Raw genomic sequence first — 21356 nt, forward strand, 5'->3', positions numbered from 1 at the left:
TGTTCTTTCTGCATACACACACCTGTCTTCTTCAAAGCCTTAACCATCTCTGACACACCTGACCTTTCCATCCAGGCACAATGGTTAAATGCAAAGAAAAAACCCTTCACCTACAGCAAGTAACTGCTTTGCCAGTCTCATGCCTGAAAATTTTGCTGCTGGGGGAAGTAAAGCAGGGAGCAAGCTTTCCTTCTCTTCTGAAAAATGGAACTGTCATCTTTTGGAGAGAAATAACAGCTTATCTTTATTTTGTCAGACATGACTGTTAGTTATTAGAGTCATCTTAAGAAAATGCTACAAGAAGAATTAGGACAGTATTGTCATAGAAATGTCAAGAGTTCAGAAATTAATTTGACAAGATCTGGGAGATCTCAGATATCTGATTAAACTGTCTGTGACAGTTATGTTGTGTAAACACTGGAAAACTATTAAAATAATCAGGTAAAACTAGTTTCCATATTTAATGACTAGTGGTACACTAACTTATTAGCCCTTACTCTGGTTAGACCCATTCAATTCATGCCAATAAATATAATTTAACTTTTTAATGGACACAAAGTTCATTCACTTTAAACTAAAATCTGATAAATTTATTATGTTTGATAATCCTACTATATTTTTGGCTGGATCTTATATAAACACCCCTCTCCTCCACTTAGTGAACAAGACTGTACATTGCCATATGATAAAGCACATAAAACTCTCTGGTTTTGAAGGTTTTAGAATATTTTCTGTAGGAAAAAATTCTCCAGAGATGAAGAGAATTTAGGCTAAGAGGAATTATGGCTAATAGAGTCTGACCTCAACAGGCTATAGCACAGGCTGGCTTTGCACTCTAATATTTGCATCAAGCCCATATCTCATAGTTGTGTCTAATCATACAAATTCATCTTTTAAAGAAGGCACTACATCCATTAGTAAACTGTTTTAATAGTTAATTATTAGCAGCATAAAAAAGGATGCCCAGGATGAGTCTCCAGGGGCCCTGGCAACATCTGGATTGCACCACAGCTGCAACTCCTACCCAAAGCCAGCGATTTGATGGGAACAGGAGAAAGCTTCCTGAAGCCAAAGGTGTTGGCTCCAGTCAGCCAACAGCTGGATGTCAGAGCTGCCAGCCAGGGCTCAGACAGAGGGCAAAGAGGGTTCAAGTGTAAAACATAGCCCTGCTGTGCAGTGGTGGCCATGGAGGAGCTGGCACAAGCCCACCCCATTTGCCTCTTGCCCCCACCATGTTGTTTTGCCACAAACTTGGTCTTTCCTGCTGCAAATGGGGTGGCTGTGCACCCCAAGGATCAGCATCGTTGGCCTGTGCTTGCTAAGCAAGTTCATCAATACCAATTAATCCTGGAGACATCTCTCTCTCAGGAACATGGCTGGGAGGTGCAGGGTCTGCGGCTGGATGGTGGGATTAGTGCTCACAGCCTTAGAGGTGAGGGTGGCTGGTGCTTCCATCAGTGCTGCAATGGGAGGGGAGCTCCCCCAGCCAGCTCCTTGCTGCCAGACAGACCTGCAGAGTCATCTTCAGGGGAGGCAGATCAGCTGAACTGCAGGAAGAATGCTCGGAAGCGGCTCAGTACACAAGGTGGTTTTGTTTTGCAGAGTACAATAAGGAGTATCAGAAATCAGTCACTCCTATTATTTGCTGCAGTTTCTCTAACTGATCCTTCATTTTCTTAGCACTGAGGCTGGCTAGGAAGGAAGAGGAGCATTTGCCATTAAACTTTTTGAAAATATCTTCAATAATTTAATTAAATTCACTTCCCAAATTATTTTCTGATGCAAAGACATGAAAACTAACTTGAATTTCAGGTTTTGTTCTTTGATAGCCAAACAATGCTTATTATTCAACTGGCATTTTATCTCCCCCTGCACCCTCAGTTCTTTCCCCAACATCTTCCATCTCTTTATCCAGTTAAGCTTCATGTTCAGATGGTTCGGCAGAAAAGGCCACCATGGACAGTTCCCTCTGCAGGTGGTTTGAGGCCAGCAGGCCCCTCTGCTCAGGTGGCCAGAGGGTGACGTGCATCTCCCAGCAGCATTCCCAGGGGAGAAAGGCTGTGCCACAGCCTCCAGCACCAAACCTGGAGCCTCACCCAGCATGCTCGGGGGCAAGGGGACAGGACCAACACTTGCAGTTGAGTAAGGGGAAGATGCAGCCCAGCTCAGTGATCTGAGAGCAATAAGAAAAAAAATATGTAGAAAGAAAAGAAGCCAATTTTTTTTTTTTTTTTTAAATGAACTTAGAGCAAAACATTCTTTTTTTAAGGGTTTCCAGTGATTAAAAAGGAGAACCCGACCCACCAACCCCCTCCCCCCCTGTGTGATTTGTTCTGGAGGCAGGAGAGGACATCATCAAATCCCATAAGCAATTTGCAGAACTCTCCTCCCAAGCACAGCCTGGCAATCTTGACTCCTTGCCTCACTTGAAACAACATCCCTGCTCCTGGATGACCCCGAGCCCATGGTGAGTAATGAGGAAGAAAACAAGGGGTTGTTGTTTTCCCTCCCTCTCCCTCACTCACTCTGCATTAGGATCCATCATTTCACAACTCTCTTGATGTAACACGATGTGGCAGAACGTACCCTGATCCAGAAGTGAACCCTGGTGCAGTGCACAGCAGATGCCTGGACTGAAGCAGCTCCTTCCTTGCCTTCCCTACCTTTGATCCACATTTTCTGCTTCTGACAGGCTGTTAAACAAACATCAGTGACAAGACTGGGTACACATTTGTTTTTCTGCAGCTTGCTTCCTTTTTGTTCAGCTCTCCAAGCTGAGTGGCTTGTTGACAAGTACACAAACTCCATTACCAGTTAATGACTCCAGCCTGGTCTCTACTCTCTTTATGCCCCGTGTCAGTTCTACACATCAGCCTGGGTAACATTCAAAGATAATTGTGTTTTGTTTATTTGTTTTGGGGAGTAGCAGCAATCAGACAGGCAAATCCCAGACCTTACCAAAGCTGTAATTCTGTTTTCAAGTGCAGCCTGCTCCAAGGAGAGCTAGAGGAGCACACGCTGCATTAGCTCGAGGTGAAACCTCACTTCTTTCACTCTTAATTTTTTTCCTCTTCCAAGAAAAGGCCATTTTTCTTCACACCAGGCTTTTGCAGGCTTAGCACATCTAGGGGCAGGATTTCTGCAGGCTGTTCATTTGTTCTATCACTTCTTAAAGCCCACCTTTTTTTGCATTCTGCAGTTCACAGAATGTGTAAGTCATTCTTGGTCAGCCCCAGCACAGATGTGTGGTCAGGATCACACATGTCTGTGCACAGAGACATATTTGGAAGAAACTTTTCATGAATGTTTTTAAAAGTGGCCACTGGCTTTAGGCACCTCAATTCCCAACATGGGTAAAAAGGTGTCATTTTTGAATATGGGGTATTTGGGCCCTTTGCAAGCAGGAAACCCAGAAATCCAATACCTGTAGCAATCCAGGTAAATTAAGTTCCTGCAAATCCTCTGTGGAAGAAATACTTAATTAACACTAAGTGCAGGCAGAGGAGGTACAGCCTGAACATGTTGACATGGCTGCAAAAGAGAATGAGCAAGGGGGGGAGCTTAATTCAGGCTGTTTCCTGCTTCCAGAGACATAAAGTCTTGTTCAGCCATGACCATGCTGCATGTTAACCGAGGAGACACCAGACGCAGTTGGCAAAGCACATTAGCATCTTCTGCTCTGATAATTAGTTTAGTGAAAAATTATTGTGTTATCTCTTTGGTTTCACTAGAGACCAATTGCAGTCTGAAAAAAACCTGAAAAGCTCACATTAGGTGCTTTTAATAAGACAATAAACCCTATAATGTTTCCAAACAAGATTTAAAACCCATTCAGCACGTGAGTAATTAGCACAAGTCAGGTTGGAGGCTAAATGCATTATTTAGTAATGGAATGAAATTTGCTGAGAAAGAAGCCCATTAAAATCCACAACAATGCCCGAGTGTCGAGGCACTGTGTTTAAGACAAGCTGCACTAGAGCTGCTAACACTGCACTAGGATGTGGTTCCAGTTCCAGCACATCTTATGGTCAAGAATGGAGATTTTACTCCAGCTATGCAGGGAGAAATAAACCTTGTGAGCCATATTGCACAGCAGGTGTTCATCTTGCAGATGGGTTGAAATCAATTATCAGCACTGACTGCTGTACCATTGGGCAAGCAGTCTGAGATCCTCCAAATTACTCTCATATTGCCCATATTCGTATCCCAAAGAGCCACTGGAGATAGCTTTCCTGGTATAGAGAGCCCTGCAACAGCAACCTGTCTTTTTCCCCAGGAATGTGACACAAATCTGTCTTTTCTTGCATGCTGTATCTTTAATTTTTTTCAGAGGCATGTGCAAATACACTGATGGGTACAAAGGATTCTGAAAAAATAGACTGTGCTTAGCAACCTCCAGCAAAACTAGCAGAATGCACTTGACAAAACTTGTGCTCCATAATGAAATTCCTACAAAGGCACTCAGTACTTAGAAAGTAGGACAAATGATGCTGTAAGGAGCAGAATATGTAAATGTGGCAAGGAGCTGCATTTCATCTTCTGGCTTCAGAGGGGTTACTGCCAGTTGACAGCAGTGTGAATAAGACCTGGGTAAGACCCATGCCCACCAGCAGAAAGACAAAGGTGGATTTGTATAAGGAAATGTAGAAACATCCCCCAACCAAGTCCCTGTGTAGGGTATTCTGAGGAAGGAGGTGGAATGTTTGCATTTCTGCCACGAGTCCATTCAGACACTGTCCGCTATGGCAGCTTAGGAAATGAGCATTTTGGAGGCAAGTCAGCAGGTGACAAACACCCTAGTGACTCAGCAGCTCATCCCTGTGGCAATTCTGCAGCCCCAGCACTAACAGGACCACTAACAGGATCAGCTGTGTACCAGTCAGCCAGCAGTGACAAACTGAAAACACAGCTGGGAATAAAGCAAGAAACGTGGCAGCTCACTTGACCCTGAGACTGGTGGCTCTGGGGAGAGAGAAGGATGGCTGCTGGTCTCTGCTGTACGAGTACAAGGTTTCCAAGTCCTCCTGAAAACCTCTCAGCTCTGGGGCTTCTAAATATGCCTCTCCAGGTACCTTCTTGAGGCTGACATTGGGAATCAGCAGCAAAACTGGGAGTTAGAAGAGGTGCCTGGCTCCCCCCAACAGAGTTTCTGGGGTTCTTAGGTAAGTACTTGCTACAGAGTGATCTAAGTTTCCAGGATCTGGACATATTCCTGCCTCCCTGGGGTAGCTTCTTTACCTTCAGAGCTGATTTCCCTGATGGAGCAGAGTATCTACATCTTCTTTTTGCTCCCTTTTGCTTTCCATCCCTGCACAGAGCACAGGGAAGTGGCTGGGTTAGGGGGAGGAGAGCAGTCCTCCCCCAGCTGCACACCTTGGTCCCTGGGGGTTCCTGCTTTGACAAAACCTGCACAAAACAGAACAGCTCTGGCCTGATGTATAATTGAAACAGCCCAAAGAGCTCAGGCTGTTGGCATCTTTATTTGTAGCCTACAGTCAGTCTTCCTTACTTCCCATTCACTTGTGCCCATGGGTGACCTGGTGCTGGCTGGGACAGCCCTCACCTTGCCAGCCCAAACCCATGAGCAGGGCTGCAGCAAAGGGCTCATGCTGGCATTGCTGTTCCAGCCCAGCACCAACAGCTTTTGCTCCAAGTTCACAGCAACACACCCAGACACAGGGATCTCTCTCTGCAAGGTCTCAGTAAAGCTAAAGCACAAAACAGCCTGACAGACCTGAGAGAAGTCAGTGATCTAAAGAAAATAAATGGGTTTGTAGGTGATGCCAAGCTCTCACAGGCTCACTCCAAAGCTGCTGAGCCTCTTAACATCTTCATTTATTTTCTCCTCAGGGGTCACAAAGAAGGCTACCTTTCCTGGAAGGCAGCTTTGAGAGGTTTGAGGCTCCAGGAAAGCCATGACACTAGCAAAGGTCCTGCCACAAACTGCTTGTAAAGTCAGGAGATTGAGCTCTCTGTAGTGCATTCATCTTCCTTCCAGGCGCTTGCCCTCATTTCTGAGCTGGCCGCTGCAGTGAGGAACCATCCCCCCAGTGCTGCTGAACTCCACAGGCAGCTTCTGTGCTCTGTTTTTTCCATCTTGCCTGTCCAGGCAAGTTCTCCAAAGGCAGATTAATCTCAAGGGCCTTCTACTATAATGTCAAGCTGGCAGCAGCTAGTCTGGGCAGTGCATGGCAGGGTGGGGAGGTTGGCACCTGCTCCAGCACCCCTTTGACACATGAAGTCAAGGTCTCATCTTCATCCAACCCCCAGTTCCCTGCTGGCTCTGCGAAAAGCTCAGATATCTGCCCAAGACGGGGTGGCAAAACCTCAAGCTTTGGACCAGAAGACACAGCAGCCACAAAAGCATGTCACCATCTTAAGACTCACTCTGGTTTTCCTTACAGCCAGCTTATTTAATTAGGGGCTCGGAAGTTTGACTCAAAGTGAGTGTGTGGTCTGAAAAACAGTTGTGTGCCAAGAACTCAGGCAACAAGCAAGAGCCCTTTTCCCAGCAGTTGTTGTAATGAGTTCAGCTAATGACTGTCACACCCTGAAACCCAACCAGGGTACTTGGCTAGGAAGAAAATTAGACATTTCCATCATCAGCAGCACTAAAACAGAGACCTGTGAAGGATTACTTGCATATTATGACAAACTTCAATTGAAATGGGCCATTACCTGCCTCATTAATATTGCAAGTGTGTTTGAATACACTATGGCAAAAAAAAAAAATCACTTGGAAACAAATTCAGGTAGAAGGAAAAAAACAGCAAAACAAATTTCATTAAATAATGAACACATGCTACACGAAACCATCCTGAGATTCAGCCCAATAGTGTCAGAGACAAAGTCCTGGTGTTCTACTTATTTATAAGGCAAAATTATCTACTCATTTAGGAAAAAGTAATCATGCTCAGTTAGACACACCAGACAAGCATATGAAAAGAAAAAGGGCTTTGAAGCTGCTCCTGATAACAAGCCTAGACAGCCGGATAAGAAAACTCTACAATCCAGGTGCTTTATTTTATTTCTTTTTTAAAATTAAAGCATTAGGAAAGCCTAGAAAACATTAGAAAGCCTATTAAAGAAGTGGTGTGAATTGGCAATTTTTTGTTGCATAATATTTTTGAATCTTCAAGAGAACATTAATGCAATACAGGTCATTTTGCTGGTATCCATGTGCCTTAGTCAAAAACAACTAAAGGTATTCCTCATAAATTGGATCTCAGCGGAGACAGCCCTACTGTGGACCTCTTTGGCTGGAGGTGGAGCATGGCCTACCAATTTCCAAAAGACACGGGGTAGGAAAGTTATCTTTCATTTTAAAGTCTTGAGCTACCAATAATCTAAATTGGGTAGGGAAGACTTGTCACTTTTATCTGTTCCTAATGTCAGTATGTGTTAATAATCTTAAATGTCGGAGAAATAAAGGTTTGGCCAAAAACCTGCACCAAGTATCTCTAAGGATTCAGCTCTAAGCTGGGCTCAAGGCTTTCTACCACACTTGGACAAAGCCAAAGATAAACAACAGGGGAAAAAGCCAAACCTGGTATGGAGCAAAAGCACAACCAGAGTTTTCCATCATCACCTGAATGCATGAAATCCCCTGTTTTGGGAGATGGCAGCTGGAGCCAAACCTTCCTGGAAGCTGGATTTTTCTCCCAGCTATTGTGTTTCAGTGAATGAGCAACTGTTGAGTCCTGTCACAGAGCAGAGGTGAAGAACCAGCTTCTTCCCCATGTAAAGTCTGAAGAGACTCTTCTGAAGCTAGAGAATTGCTTTCTGGGAACATAAATTTTTTACCATCTTTTCTGGTTAAAGCTGCTATTAATGGGTGATGAGCAGCCTCAAGCTGCAGCCTGATGATAGCGTGAAACCTAAAAGTCCTGCCTGGAACACGAGCTTTGCTGCAGTAGAAGATGGATAGAGGAATTAGCAGCATGGTTTATCCACTTGGGAAATTACCACCTGGCTACAGTACTCTCTGGTTGAGAGCTGGAAAGACTCATTAGTATTTTTAATCAAAGTACTCCTCACCAGGTCCATAATTATTTTCTCCCCCACCTTGCTCCTGCTTAGAGGGCAACATCTCATATTTACATCCACACAGCCTGTACACACATTCTGTAGAAAAGCTTCCCCCCCCCCCCCGCCCCTGAAAACAGGAACATAAAAATAAGGTTGTTAAAGCCAACAGACAGCAACTTTCATTACACTTAAGGCCCTTCACACCAACAAAGCCTCTCCCCTCACATTGGATCCATGACAGCCCAGTACAGAGAGTTCCCCAGCTGCCCAAACAAGCCTGGACCTCACAGCAGCTCAGACCATGAGACACAGGGTTTGCTGCCACCATTTAAATTATTTTTTTTTTCTAGACAAGAAGCTCACCCACGGAGGCTCAACCTGCAGCCCCAGGAGGTTCTCCAGATCCACTAGGCACAGCAAGAGACCTCTGCTGGTGCCTGCAGAGGCTCCGGAAAAAGCTAGGTTTCAGAACACAATGAAATAAACTTCAGTTGAAAAGCAAGAGTAGAGCTCTTACCTGAGTGCCTGCCCTCCTCCAGCAGCAGCTCCACCCGGTCCCAGCAGAAACCTTTCCCAGGAGCCTCCCTTCCACTGCAGACCTTATATAGCCCCTCCAATCCCCACCTTTTCAGCAGCAATTAAAGGGGCCAAACCCCGTTGAAGCCTGAAAGCAGCCCTGGCTGCCCATGTCAGGCAGCAGCCCAAGGGGGGCACAGTGCCTGGTGGCCAGTGCTCAGCTCAGCTCAGCTCAACTTGGAGCTTTGAGCAGCTCTGGGGCTGCCTTGGCTTTGCCTTTTGCCCTTGCTCACTATTGAGACCCACTGCAGGTCCAGAGCCTGAGCAGCCCCTGGGGCAAAGCCACCTGAATGCATGCAGTCCCTAGGGAAAGTGGTTGTCCTGCACAGATGTACCCCCCCAAAAAAATCAAATCAAAGACTGTTTCCTTCTTCTCGCATTGGCATCTTGCCTCTTGGGTGGGCCATGTTAGGACTAGTTCCATCACCCTGATTTCAGACTTCTATCAGGTGGTGTCTCCGTGAGCACCTTACAAAACGAAAAAGCCATGACTGGGAAAAAACAACATAAATGGAAAGACCCCACCGTGTCCTGGTTTGCCCAGCTCTGCACTGTCTCTGCAGCTTGAACACTGAAAGCTTACAAATCTCTTTTTTTTTTTTTTCTTTTTCTTTTTTTCCCTTTTCTTATTTTTACAGTAGAAATCCACAGATGTGGGCAAACAGAGGGCGGTTCCCGAGGTGGGCACACCCGGGGGAAGGTGCTGCTTTCCCTGCAGTGCCAGGACCGACCCTGTGCCCAGAAGCCCCGGAGCTCCCGGGGGCGCTGCCCTGGGCAGCCCGGCACCCAGAAAGCAAATGTTTTTAAACTTTTTGAGTCCTATTCCAGCTGCTTAGGCAATCAGAGCAAACTCGTCTGCCACCTTCTGTTCCTGACAGGGTATAACTTCCAGGGAGGAGCGTTTTCCCGTTGGCCCAGGGCAGGGTGCAGCGGGGGAGCTGCTGCAGCCGGGGCTGATGCCTGAGCCCCGCACACCCTGTGCCGGGCTGGGCCGCAGCCACCGCCCAGAGCCCTGCTCAGCAGAAAAAGCCCTTGCATTTCAGGGCTAATTTAGAAACAGAAGAAGACAGATAAATGATGGGTGCCAGGGCCGTGGCTTCCAGAAGGTCTGTTGAGAGGCATTTCCCCCAGGAACATTCGCTGGAAATAGGAATTTCCTTCCAGAGAAGGCCCGGGCTGGTTTCACGTTGCAGCGATGCAAAATGACAGCTGCACATGGCCCTCTGGCCACAAACTCGGTGGCCTGTAGCCATGTTGATGAAGCACAGGGTTTGCTTCATGATGGACTTGCTTAATCAGGCAGGAAAAACCTCGGGTGCCCAGGAAAGCTGCGTTACCTTTGGTGGTGGGATGGGAGCTGCAGCCCAGAGCTGCTCCGCGAGGCTTGTGTGTCCTCCAGGGAAGGGAGCGGGGACAGGCACGGGAAGGCAGCACCCGAAGTGGCATTTTCCCTGTCCCCAGACTTGTGTCTGAAGAGGTAACTGAGAAAAAAATAATCAAGAACAATGACTGCTCGACAATGGTGGCAAATGGGGTTGATACTCTCCAAGCTCCTCAATTAGTCTGTACAAATGCTAATTGGAATAGTTCCTTTCTGTGGTGCAGTCAGCACAAATCTCAAAACCCGAGACAGTTTTTCTTTTTCTGCAAGCCATCTGTCATGCTAATGTACCTCATTGCTGAGAGTTGGGGCTGGTTTTTTTCCTTTAGCACCATTCTGAAGAGAGCAGGCTGTGTTTCTCCCAAACCCAGCCCTGAGCTCCTCCACGGGTGATGGTTTCTGTACCAAAACCAGCAGCTTTCCCCATCGCCCCAGATCTGGGTGCTGCTAAGCACTAATAATGTGGGGCTTATTCATATTAAAAGAACCAGATGCCTTTCTGGAGCTGGGGCCTGAATATCTTGAAACTGCTCTGAAGAGGAGCTGCAAATAAGACTCTTGGCTGATGTTTCTCTTTCCTGGGGATTGATTTATCCTGATACCTATGACTGCATCTCAAGGTGCATTTAATGATTCATTCCCTTTAATAATGCAAGCAGATATTGAGGAGATCTGCAGCTTCCTGTGATAGGCTCTTTTAATAATAAAAACCATTTTCTTTTTCTTTTTTGTCTTTTCAAAATAATAACAGGGAAACTCAGGGGGATTCTTGGTTTTGGCACATCCTTAGTTTATAAGGAATTTTTTGAGTTCTCTCCTGCCGGGCTCAGGTCTTCAGCAAGCTGCTGTGAGATGCAGGAGGATGCCCTCATCTGCCCTTGTGCATGATGGGCATTTTCTGTCCCATTTTCCCTCCTCCAGCCTTTATCAGGTAACATGGTTGGGTTGTTTCCCCTGACTCCCCTGTCCCAGGCTGTCCACATTTCAGCAGGAGCAACTCACCTTCAACTGCCTGGTGTTGCAGCCTGGCTGATGCAAGGCAGCTTTTATTAGGGCAGTATTTACTAAAGGGTCAATTCTGTCCACACTGAGGCATTCAATTCTTACCAGCAAAAAATCCATGTGTTATATGTAGCTGTATCCCCGAGGTAGTTGCAGAGGTCATGCAAATCAAAGTTCAGCTGCCAGAAATCACACCAAAGAGGTGTTTATTGACACATCTCTGCTGGCAGAATTAAAACTGCTCCATTATTATATGATATAGTTCCAGTCCTGGAGCTATGGAGCCAGAGAAGGGCAGAATATTTCCTGTGGCAGGGTCTTTCCCCTTTAGGGCATTTGCTCCCATTCTGCTTCCTCATATCCAACAGTGCAAACACTGAGTACCCTCAATGTCTAAGCAAAAGCAGCAGTGTGATTCCTTTTTCTTGAATATCATAAAAGCAGCATTTCTACAGAGCAGAAATTCTGGTTATGCTGAAGTCTTCAGTAAGGGCATGTGACAGGAGCTGGCAGTGGAGCCTGACACCTGCAGTCAGTGTGTCATCAGGGTTCCCTGCCAGACCTGGTAGGCAGAGCCACTGAGGGGTGGAAAATACAGAACACAATCCATTATTCAGCTCCAAGATGCCCTCCATGGTGTGTGGGGCAGGAGGGCTGGGAAGATGTGCAGGAGTTGGTGAGACCACCAAAGCCTGCAGCCTTGCAGGAAAGCTTTTACCTGGATATTTTCTGCTGTGTTTTTTCCTCTCTTTTTCAGAAAGTACCTGATTCCTCTTTTCTGATTCCTGGTTCCACCCCCAGCACCAGACTGGGTGTTCTGTCCATTTCCTCCCGCTCCTCCACGCTGGTTTAAGTGTCTCCTTTGCTTCTGCACTTTCTGTTGCCTTTTCACAAACCCACAATCTTGTTTGGCAGAAGGTGTTGCACTTTCCTTATCATGGTACTACTTAAGTGGCACTTTAGAAGTCCTTAATTCAGCCCTAAAGTGCTTTCATATTGTATTCCCATTCACAGCATTTTTTATGCCTGCTAAGAAATCATCACATTTCCAGCTTATTTCTTTTTCTATTTCTTTTACTTTTAACTCTTCCTTCCTAAGAAAATGTGGTTTGTGTGGTCAGTCAGTAATGCTGGCTCTGGGCATGTTTGTGTATCCATAACTTTGCACGACCATTGACCTGTCAGTATCTCTCCACACCTTATGAACCTTTGAGCTGTTTCAGCTTGATGCAGGATACAGGCTGGAACAATGTCACTGTGACAGTCACTGCAAACAGATGTGGATGCTGTGGGAATGCATCTCCACCAGAGAATCCACCACAAGCCTCAGATGCATCAAAACCCAGGTTCTGGTTGTTAATTCCCAGCTTCTGAAAGTGTTTGTTTCCTAGTATGTTTTTTCACATCCCGCCAGTGGTCCCAGGTTCTCTGCTGACTCAGCAAGGTGGCTGATTTAGATGTACAGCATCTGGGGAGACTGTACAGGGGCTGTGACAGCACAGGGCTGCACTGCCAGGATGGGGATGGTGTTAGTTACTTCCTATTTGGTCACTGCTTACTCCTGGAGCAACACTTTCTGTCCCCAGCCCAGTGACTTTACTTTTTGGTGCCTGTTCTAACCCCTCCAGCTGCTCCCTGGAGGGCCACCACACCTGCAGGCTTCCCTGCTGCTTCCTTTCTGCTCTTAATCAACATCACAGATACAGATTTTTAGCTGAGCTTACCCATGTCTTTGCTGTTTGTTGTTGTGCTTTCTTTAAAGAATGTTTTTTCTCTGCTAAAATCCTGACAGCCCGTGGGGGTCACACCTGAGCGCCTCTCAGCTCTGCTCTTGCTGTTGGCACCAGCTTCTCTCTGCAGGAGCAGCGCCGCTTCCAGCTGCCCCTCCAGAAGGAGTTCAAGCTGCTTTTTTTTCCAACAGCCGGTGTTCCCAGGAATGAGCAGTGAGCCTCAGCATCACGGAGGAGCCTTTCCAGGATTCCCGGAGGTGGGAAGAGCCGTTCCTAGGCTGTGCTCCCTCCTTCCCGGGCTGCTGTTGCTCCGCGGCAGCAGGAGGTGGTGCTGCGCTCCCAGCGGCGGGGCCGCGGCTGCGGGACCCCCGGCGAGGAGGGGGAGCAGCCCCCCAGGAGCCCTTTTCTCCTAAGGGGGTGGAAGTTACAAACCCTCCCTGTAGCACAGCGTTTCAGCATCCCGGTGACGAGCAGTTCAGGGAGGAAAACGCCCCACACGCTGCTTCTGCACCGTTTGGAAGTAATAAAAAAAAAGGAAGATGGTGAAAGAGTAAATAAACCCACGCTTTGAATCCTCTGGGTTTCACCTTTTCTGCCCCTGGGATTAGTGATGAGCTTTACAACCTGTTGTCTCTTTCATGAGGGAAGGATGGGTGGGGATTCTTCTGTACCTGGGATTTAATGATCGGTCCCTGCCTGGACCGAATGCGAGCACCGGAGCTGCCCAAGGTGTCACTGCCCGAGGCAGGCAGAGGGGCCCTGCCAGGCTGCTGCCTGCGGATGGACCTTTGCCCTTGTCTCCCTCCCCACTGGGCACTTGGCAGCCAGGTAGGCTGGTGCAGTTTGAAAGGGGTAACAAACAGATGCCACAAAGTCTCAGTGCTGAAAAGCAGCCTGCCAGGGAGCAGAGGGGTGGTGCTGACACCCCCTTTTGTCCATGGAGCCCACTGAGCCCACAGGCAGCCAGATGTGTTGGGCAGGAGAGTTTGTGTCCTGGAACAGGTGAAGTGGGTTTTATCGCAGCTTTTGCTGTAGCTCTTTGCAGAAAAACAATGTAAATAGTAAAAAATTTTAACTCCACCTCCGAGGAAGTATGAAATAGGGACCATAATTCCTGAGGGCTTCTTACCTTTCCTCTGACTGAAAGCCATCACCCCTGGGGTGGGATGTGCAGATGCCTTCAACATGTAGAAGTGCTATTGGCAGATGGAGAGATGTGCCTGCTCCTTCTAACTCCTGGGGATGAATTTGGAGATGCAGAATGAATTTGCTTTTAATGAAGTAGGCTGGAAGAGGCAGTGATGGAGAAAAACTCCTCAGGAAGAAACCCACAGTATCACCAGATAGAGACAAGGCAGAGGGTCAGAAAGGACAGTCACAGAGTCAGCCAATGGAAATATGTGTTGGATTAATGGCCTCACCTTCAAATGCAACAGTCTGAAAGTCTCCCAGCTTGACTAGGACAGTGAAAGACAAAGATACACATCACTTGTGTGCCAATATTTTAATTGATTTGCCTAAACATGCCCAGACCATTCCAAGTTTTAATTGTTACTCTGAGCTAAATGAAACCTACTTTATTTTCAAGCATCTTTCCTGACATCTTAAAAAAAACCCCAAACAAACAAAACCCAAAGACCCTCAAGCAAATAGGTTAGGTTGACAGATCTAGTTTCACACTACTTTAAATTGCATTTTAATCTTCCTAACCTCTTATTTCTCATGTAGCTCCAGGGTGGAGCAGGAAAGACAGCATCCTTCACCAGCTGGAAAAGAGTGTTGTGCATGGAAAGGACATTTCTATCCCAACACAGCAACAAGAAATAACCAACTAAAGAAAAAAAACCCAGCTGAAGGGCATCACCTGGAATTAGGACAGATGTGGTCAAAGAGAGGAAATTAAGACTTCCTTACCTCTCCATTAATAACCCCCTGATGCCTGCAGAGTAGGGTGCCTGCAGAGGAAGCTCTTGCAAGAGCCCTGTGCAGGTCATGCTGGATTTGGGGCTGTGAAACCCTCCTCACACATCCCTCTTTTGGAGCTTCAGGGTATCACCTTCCCACCTTCCTTCTCAAACAAAAGTCAGCTGGACCTAACCTAATTTATTTTTTTCTTGTATTACAAATGAAGCGCCAGAAAAAAAAGAAAAATGTGTTAGAAAGCCTCATTCTTTCTAGCTCATTTTCCCCTTCTGTCTCTGTTTCAGGCTCCTCATTTTTTGGCAGTGCAGGTCCCTAAGAGAGCCCTGACATCTCTCTTAGGGCAGTTTCTATACACAGCTCCAATATCTGCTGCAGTGTTACCACACAGGCCAGCATCCTGCCAAGAGGAGCTCAGTGCTAATCACCACACAGCCCAAATCAAACATTAAACCTCCAGAAAAAAACCCCACATTTTTCCTTATCTTTGTAGACATGAAGGGCAACAGGTTTCATCCAAAGTTCCCAAAGTACCCAGCTGGCAATCAATAATACTGTTTCTGTTTTATAAATAGGGAAGCTGAGGCAGCCACACACCATGGGTCACTGCAGGGGTGTATTATTCCATGGGCTGCAGCCCCCCCCACACCAAACTCTCAGCCCCATCAGCAGAAGCTCTGATTTGCCCCAGAACATTGTACTGGATCAAATGAAAACACTGATATTGCTCAAGACCCCTCTCGCAGACACTCACCGGCAGAGGGACTGGCAGCTTTGCTGTCGTACTTCAATGCCTTATCTTCTCCCCTCGTGCAAAGTGATTCCCAGCTTGCTCAAGAGCCTTTTGAGAACGATAATTGGCAACACAGGCTTCAAAACATTCAAATATACCAGAGCTGATGGTGGGGGGGGGGGTGTGTGTGAGAAAAGAAAAAGCCCCCAGGAGGGTGGAGGTGGCAGTGTTATAATCTCAGGCTGTCATCGGTTGAACGTTATTAAACAACTTCTTAAAATAGCAGCTGTAATTATTCCTATATGGAGCTCCATCTGGAGAGATTTAAGTGCTTGCATTCCTCTCACCTTTCCTGCTCCCCAACATGGGGTTTGGGGCCCTGAGCTCATGGCAAGGGAGCGAAGGACCTGCCTGTCCAGCAGCTGGGCTGGGAATCAGCCCTAGCACAGCTGGGCTCAGCTCTGCTGACACCAACGTAGTTTTTGCTGCATTTTTAATTGTACAAAATGCATTTACATGAATAAAATACAGCTCAGTTGGAGATATGACCTACTTTCAATGGAAAGATAAACCAGCCGTAGGCTTGTGTTTTAATTTCATTTGTTTCAACTGTTCCAAGCCAGGCAGAGTTGCTGAAGCAGATCAATAGGAAATCCACAACCACCAGGCTGCTTTTTTTTTCAGTAAATAATCACGTACTGATTGAAATGACTGGTAGCTGCTGGTTTTCTCTGATGAAGCCTTTAGCCTTCAGATCAGTACAGCAGTTTTGACAGCACATAATTTATATGGAAATGAATAATTTGACAGGGATTTCAAATGTACATGTTCTGCACTGCTGGTGAGACCTTCTCTGTTTACCTAAATTATAATAATAATACTAAATAATCTATAATCCTATTGTCCTAGACAAACATAGTCATTCCCAGGTTTGTTAAGGACAGCAGGAATTGGGGATGTTCTCTCAAGAAACAGACCCTGTAGTTCCTGCACAAGTGAAACACAATTTCCTTTTCAAGGGTAAAGAAGAGCTTTTACTCAGATATTTGAACTTGTCTAGTATTGAAGTGAGGCAGCTTTAAAAGCCATATTATTGTAATGTAATATGTTTGCTGGGCACGACTCAGCCCCACAAGGCCATGGGATGTCTCACTTATCCCCTCACTTACAGAAGCCTTTGATGGGCTGAGCTGGAGGCAGATTAAACAGGCATTAAGGCCTACACAGCACTCAGTTATGCTAAATTTAATACCATAGATTTACTTTTTAAATATAAAGAAATGAGCAGGGTCTGCCCTGTGCTGAGACAACAGCACACTGAGACTGAAGACACTGCTGCTCCTTGCTCATGTCCCTGACAGTGTCATCTGGCTTTGGAACCACCCCATTTACCTACAGAGGTGAACTCACCACACTCACCTCTAGAGAAGCTGAATGACATTTCAGTACCTCTTCAAATTAGCTGTTATTAATTAGATAACACCTTCCAGCTTCCTCAGCAGATTTTCCCCCTGAAGTTGCAGCAGGAAGCTGGCTTGTGTCAAGATGCCAGACAGATGCCAGAACCTCAGGGTTATATTTTTGTGAACATGCATCTCAATAAAGATGTTATCACTATGGGAAAGTAAGAAATTTATGGTCGTGTTTTTTGTTATGATCTCCTCTTTAGTGCCTTCCAGTTCCTCCAGCACAGAAGCCTGCTACCAGGTGCTTTCAAACAAGCCCACAAAGACAGCTCCTGTTCAGCAGAGCGTTTCTCTTGGGCTTAATTTTGGCTCTGATATTGCTCCGGTTGGAGTCCAAGACATCTCAACGTGTGCCTACACACCTAGTTGATTGGCAACAGAGAGCTGAAGCTCAGGTCTGGGGATTTGTCTACATGCAGATTTACTGGTGCTTGATGGTAGTTGGGGCTAATTTGGGTAATAGGAACTTTGTTCCAAAAAGCACCGTTCAAAGACCAACCGCTGCCCTTTGAGCAGCCTGAGCTGCCCCAGCCTTCATTTAAGCAGCTGCAAATGGGCCCAAGTCATCAAACCCCTTTTCTGCACCCCACTCACACATGGATTTTCCTCTTAGAAAAATGAATTCATGCTGCACTGACATTAAAGTTTAAAAGCAGCTGCGTCTCGTGGCAGCCAGAAGATTTATCGGCAGCCGATGACAAAGCTGATGGCTTGCTGGGGAATAACCTTGGCTGCTGGCACTGCAGGTTTGCAAGGCAGATTAATCACAATTTGTCTGTGAATACTTCTCCTTTCACTGGAAATGGAGAGAGGGGTGAGGCTGGGGGATTTCTGAGATGGTTTGATTAAAAATGCCTGCAGAACACCACGGTGCAAACTGCTCGGGGCTAGAGAACATCCAGTCAGAGCCAACGTGTTCCTCAAGTACAGCCCTTAGGATGGGAGTCTGGCAACACATTTGAGTGGGGCTAATCTTTTGGTTGAAAAAACACTTTTGTGTTGCAAATTGTAATGGTAATAGTAAAAAAAAAAAGCCTTTTCCCTACAGAGGACTGAATTGGCCAGAGACTCAAAGGTGAAGTGGTGTGAAAACAAGGAGGGTGGCATGGTGATGTCACACACCGACTGCAGATGGGCACCAAGCTACAGGACAGCAACACTGACAGTGTCATCCCCTCTTTGTCCATCCCTGTTTTCATTGGATTCACTGTGGCACAAGCCAGCATGACTGACTGGAAAGGGCCCTTCCACGTGTCACCCGTGAGGACACGGTGGTCACAGCTTATCAGCATGCTCAGCACAGCAGGGCCTGTCACCAAAACCAGTGTGTCCTGGGCACGTATTTAGCTATTCACACATTTTGCAGCCACTTGGAGGGCCAGGGAATGGGCACCCAGCCCCACACCACCCAGAGCAACCTCTCAACCTCTCATTTCTTTTCAAGGGTCACAGGGCTGGCTGGCAATTAAAGATACACAGGGTAATGTGTAGCTTTAACCCTGCCCACTGAGGTTGCCACAGTCCTAAATCCAAGGTATATAAAACTATTCATGAAGATAATGCAAAGAGACAGCTCTTCCCTTTCTATAATCTACTGTATCCATGGGAACTGGTTACGATTCAATATCTACACAATAGTGAGAGACAGAAACCCCACAGTGCATGGAGGAAAGCTCAGCTGAGCACCCTGGCCATGGCAGGGCACATGGGGTGTCACCTGCTGAGGAGTCAGGGAGCAGGGGACACCCTTCTCCCCTCTGGGAGTCACAGCTTTAACATGGACAGGGCAGCAGTGGTGCAGCCAGTTAGCAGAAAGAAATGTTAAAGAGCTGAAGTGGTTCTAGGGGGGAGGTGAGAGCGTGGAGCCAGTCCAGCCAGGCAGCAACAGGTGCTGCAGCAGGGTGGAGACTCCCCAGGAGGTCCTAAAACTGGACAAGAAAGGTGAGGAGGGAAAATGCTACTTCTAGTTAGATATGAATGTCAGTCTTTTGTGGTGGGAGAAAAAAAAAAAAGGTAGTAAATAAATAAATCTCATAAGGAGGGAAAAAAGAAGAAACAAATACCTCTCAGCTACTGCTCATTAGTGGAGAAGAATTCACTTGGGTGACTATTTTGTCTGTTCACACAGCATCCCCACCACGGACATGCTGGTTCTGCACAGTTAACGAGCTATCAGCAGGGAGGAATAAGACTATTTAATTTCTTAGCACACCTTGAGTAACCCATGGGGCTGACTCACATCTTGGGGGAATAAGTACACAACCCTGACAAATAGTATTAATAACGCAACACGAAGTCTAGCGAGCAGAGCACTGTGCCCTAGAAACCCCCAACCTGCTTTCACTGTGCCCGAGTCAACTCCTTACCCTGCCACAGTGAAATGTGCCTGAAACCCACCCTAATAAGATACCTTTGGGTCTTGTCTGCTCAAAGCTGATGAAAGGGCACAGGTTTTCAGTCCTGTGTCCAGAGGAGGCAATAGCAAACATTACCTGGGGCTTCCAAACTCTGGGAATGTGCTCCCCCAACCTACCTGAGCAGCAGTTCCATGCCATCCTCCCGGGTAAAAGCAGGACCAGGTTGCCCCAAAGCATTTGCCCAGACCTCACCTCAGCACAGCAGCAGCTCCACCAGCAGCCCAAACAGCTCAGCAGTGTGATGGGTCTGCAGCCCTGCTGTGGGGCGCACTGCCCAGGAGGGTCTTGCCACCTTCCTGGTGGCTCCTCATGTCCACTTCCAACATAGGTGCAAAGCGAGCAGCACTGAAGGACATTTCAACCAGATCTATATGTAGATTTATAATTTTTTGTAATTTTTTTCCCTCAGTGCAAAAAAAGGGAGATCTGGAGTCACAAGCTGCTCCAGCAGTAACCGAGGGAGAATATGACCCAGCACAGCCTCATTATCCCTGGCTACTTAATTACTGCTCACAAGTGGTCTCAGATGAACCTCTTACATCCACACCTCATGATGCAATCAGGGTTTTCAGGGTGCTCCTAACTAAGGGGTAAATGGAGCTGGTCTCCGCCGGGGTCCCATCACACCTGGAACCATGAGAATGATGTGGTGGAAGGTGCAATGAGGAGACCATGTCCTGGGGCTGGGAGGGGAGATAATAGCAGAGAGGAGCTTTTGTGTACCAGGAGATACAGGCCACAAAATTACTCTCTGTGCTTACAGGAATATAAAAACCCCAAAACACACCAGGGCAGGGTGGTTCCCAGAAGTTCCCTGAGAAGGTCTCAGCTTTCTGACCAGCCACCACACAAGCTCCATGTGCTGGGGGTTCACTCACCTCCCATGTGCAGTTTTTTCAGTTTCCATCCATCAGGAACTCCAGCTGGCCCCAGGCTGCAGGATGGATGGATGTGCTGTGTGGAAAGAGATGGCAGGGAGGGAAAAGCCTCAGCCTGCTGCTGTCCTCAGCATGGATCACCCAGCGCTGGGTTTTTATTTAACCCTTAATCCCAGTAATTAGCTCTAATGCTACAGTTCAAGCAGCCACATGCACTAAGGGTCTGACAGCAATTAGTTATTCATGCAAATAATTATTTGTTTTTGCTTCTAAGTGCAAACAACTTTCTGTGAAGCATCAGATGAACAATTATCTTCCTATGGGCCCACGAGCAGCTCAACTCGTCCCATCAGCCTCAGTGGTGGCAAATTTAAGGACTTCAGCCTTGAAGACTTGCACTCACTGGGTGAACGTGTGATCTCCTGGGCCCATAAATGCAGGCAGATGATGACAATCTCTCCAATGAATTAAAATAATTACTTTTCTAATTTGTCCCTAAACTCTGCTAAACTTTCTGGTGCCTTGGGGAAGGCATAGAGGTTTTTTTTTTCACATCTTCTGCTCATACAGGAAGACATTTTATAAAATTAACAATTCTGTATTTAATCAGTACAAAGGGAAATTCCACTCGGGTGCAGGGTCATTACTGCACAGGATTAACTGTACTAAATTACTAAACTCCCTGGCGTGGGGGAATGCAGCTGTGTGGAGTCAGCCCTCACACATCTGAGCATCAGTGATCCTGGTGAGCCCAAAGGTTTCCCTTCCAAGGAGGACTGGAATTTAAAGGATCCATCAAAGGGAAGATATGAAGGCAACTGTCTGTCTTTGATCCACCAGAAACCACCAAAACATCAAGCTAAGCAAACTGGATTGGGCTCTGGGAAACACAAGGTCATCACTTGTGAACCCCAGCACTTTCTTGGAGCCTAATTCACACTGAACAGAGATTCCAGCAGAAAACTGATGGTTTACCTTGGTGGAGAGAACAGATGAGAACCAACAAGCTTTGTCACGGGATGATGGGGCTGGGTTGTGCTGTAATGCCTGAACCTTCCCAGCAGTGAAGCTGTCAGGTAGCACTTACAAACTGGGCTTTAAAATGAGAAAACAAATGCCCAAGGGTAATACAGAAACTAAGGGTAAATACAACTGCGCCTACAAAAAGATGCCCTGGTTTTAAAACTTAACAAATTAGGAGTCTGTGACACTAGATATACACAAG

Source organism: Apus apus, chromosome 17, assembly GCF_020740795.1.
Source record: "Apus apus isolate bApuApu2 chromosome 17, bApuApu2.pri.cur, whole genome shotgun sequence".
Lineage (NCBI taxonomy): Eukaryota > Metazoa > Chordata > Aves > Apodiformes > Apodidae > Apus > Apus apus.